This window comes from Chrysochloris asiatica, unplaced genomic scaffold (assembly GCF_000296735.1).
Source record: "Chrysochloris asiatica unplaced genomic scaffold, ChrAsi1.0 scaffold00241, whole genome shotgun sequence".
NCBI lineage: Eukaryota > Metazoa > Chordata > Mammalia > Afrosoricida > Chrysochloridae > Chrysochloris > Chrysochloris asiatica.
In genome coordinates, this window is record NW_006408759.1 from 3,931,216 (window position 1) to 3,933,768 (window position 2,553).

General features: G+C 38.0%; 1 pseudogene; it reads left to right on the forward strand.

Moving 5' to 3' along the window:
* The first annotated feature begins 241 nt into the window (after positions 1 to 241).
* LOC102824668 lies at positions 242 to 757 on the forward strand (annotated as a pseudogene).
* The last annotated feature ends 1,796 nt before the right edge of the window (positions 758 to 2,553 follow it).

Here is a 2,553-nt window from a genome sequence, read left to right on the forward strand (position 1 = left end):
GATGACATTAAGGGTATCGTATTACACGAAGAAAGCAAAAGGTCATTAAAAATATAGGGAAGAAGGAAAAGACTAAATAGTCAACAGAATAAGCTCTAAAGTGTGTTCTTGAACATAGAGCAGCTAAAACAAATGGAAGAAATAGTGAAACAATTTCGAATAAAAGATTTCAAAGGAGTTTAAAATAAGCAAATTACTATATTATAATGAAATGTGAAAAGGCCTAGAGTTAGAAACAATAATGGAATCAATTTTGTGCCACTATTGTGCCAGCAACTCACAGGGACTAGACCACTGCACCAGGGGCAGGTGGATCCCAACCAGAAGAAGGTTCCTGCGAGATTACAAGCAATTTCAAGAGGACCCACTTATGGTTTTTAGTGGCACACCATCTGAAAACAACATCATAGAGTGGAACGTAGTTATATTTGGACCAGAAAGGACATCCTTTGAAGATGGTACTTTTAAACTATTAATAGAATTTTCTGAAGAATATCCAAATAAACCACCAACTGTTAGGTTTTTATATGTTATATACAAATGTGTATGCTGATGGTAGCATATGTTTAGATATCTTTCAAAGCAGATGGAGTCCAACATACAATGTATCGTCTATTTTAACATCAATTCAGTCTCTGCTGGATTAACAAATCCAAACAGTCCAGCCAATAGCCAGATAGTGCAGTTTTATCAGGAAAACAAACAAGAATATTAGAAAAGAGTTTCAGGCATTGTTGGACAAAGCTGGAATGATTAATAACAGACAACTGGTCTGTTCATCTTTTTTCATCATTGTTATGTATAATTTACTTCTCAATAGAAATGCTAACTAATTTAAAGTGCCACAGATTTTAGGGATTCTGCAGGGTGGGGTGGGGTGCTGTGTGGGAATTCCTTACATTTAGAATTTACAAAAAGCATGTATATCTTGATTAATGTACTTTTTATTGCATTTGTAATATATCTGGCTTATATTTTCGTCCAAGTGTGTAATATAGGTATGGAATTTTCTTGACAGAATATACATAAAGCTTTTTTTTTTTCAAATATTAATGCCTTATTTTTTAGTTCTTTAGATTTTTTTAATTGGAGAAAAGCTCTTAGAGTACTCATAAAATACATAACTGCAGCGCAAAAAAAAAATGTTGGTTGTTATCAATAAATGCTACACATATTATTTACAAAATTGGAATTATACAAAAATTCTAAATCCATTTAATACATTGTTGTAGTTGTTGTCAGGTGCCATTGAGTCGGAACGGACTCATAGCGACTCCATGCACAGCAGAACGAAACAATGTCCGATCCTGGGCCAACCTCACTACCGTTGCCACACTTGAGTCCATCAATGATGCCACCTGGCCAATCCATCTTGTTAGGGGCCTTCCTCTTTTTTCTGACCCTCCACCTTACCCAGCATGACATCCTTCTCCAGTGACTGTTCCCTCCGGACGATATGTCCAAAGTATGAGAGACGAAGCTTCGCCATTCCAGCCTCCAAGGAGCATTCTGGCTGCACTTCTTCCAAAACAGATCTGTTGGTTCTTTTGGCAGTCCATGGCACTTTCAGTATTCTCCTCCAACACCACAACTCAAAGGCATCAATTCTTCTACGATCTTCCTTATTCACTGTCCAGCTTTTGCATCCATATGAGGTTATTGAAAATACCATGGCTTGGGTCAGGCGCACCTTAGTCCTCAAGCTGACATCTCTGCTCTTCAATATTTTAAAAAGTTCCTGTGCAGCAGATTTGCCCAATGCAATACGTCGTCTGATCTCTTGACTGCTGCTTCTGTGAGGGTAGATAGCTGATCCAAGAATGAAGTCCTTGACAACTTCAATCTTTTCTCCATTGATAAGAATGTTGTTTATTGGTCCAGTGGTGAGGATTTTTGTTTTCTTGACATTGCGATGCAATCCATATCGAAGGCTGTGCTCATTGATCATCATAAGTAAATGTTTCAAGTACTCCTCACTTTCAGCAAGCAAGGTTGTATCATCGACATATTGCAGGTTGTTAATGAGTCTTCCTCCAATCTTGACTCCATGTTTTTCTTCATAGAACCCAGCTTCTCGTATTATTTGCTCAGCATACAGATTGAATAAGTATAGTGAAAGAACACAACCTTGTTGCACACCATTCCCAATTTTTAAACATTCCATGTTCCCATGCTCTGTTCGAACAACTGCTTCTTGGTCTAGGTACAGATTTCTCAGAAGTACAATTAAGTGTTCTGGAATACTCATACTTTGCAATGTTGTCCATAGCTTGTCATGATCCACACAATCGAAAGCCTTTGCGTAGTCAGTAAAGCATAGGTAAACATCCTTCTGGTATTCTCTGCTTTCAGCCAAGATCCATCGGACATCAGCAATGATATCTCTCATTCCACCGCCTCTTCTGAATCTAGCTTGAACCTCTGGAAGTTCTCTGTCAATGTATGATTGTAGTCATTTCTGTATTCCCTTTAGCAAAACTTTACTCGCTTGAGATACCATAGAGATGATCCAATGATTTCCGCATTCTGTTGGGTCACCTCTCTTTGGAATGG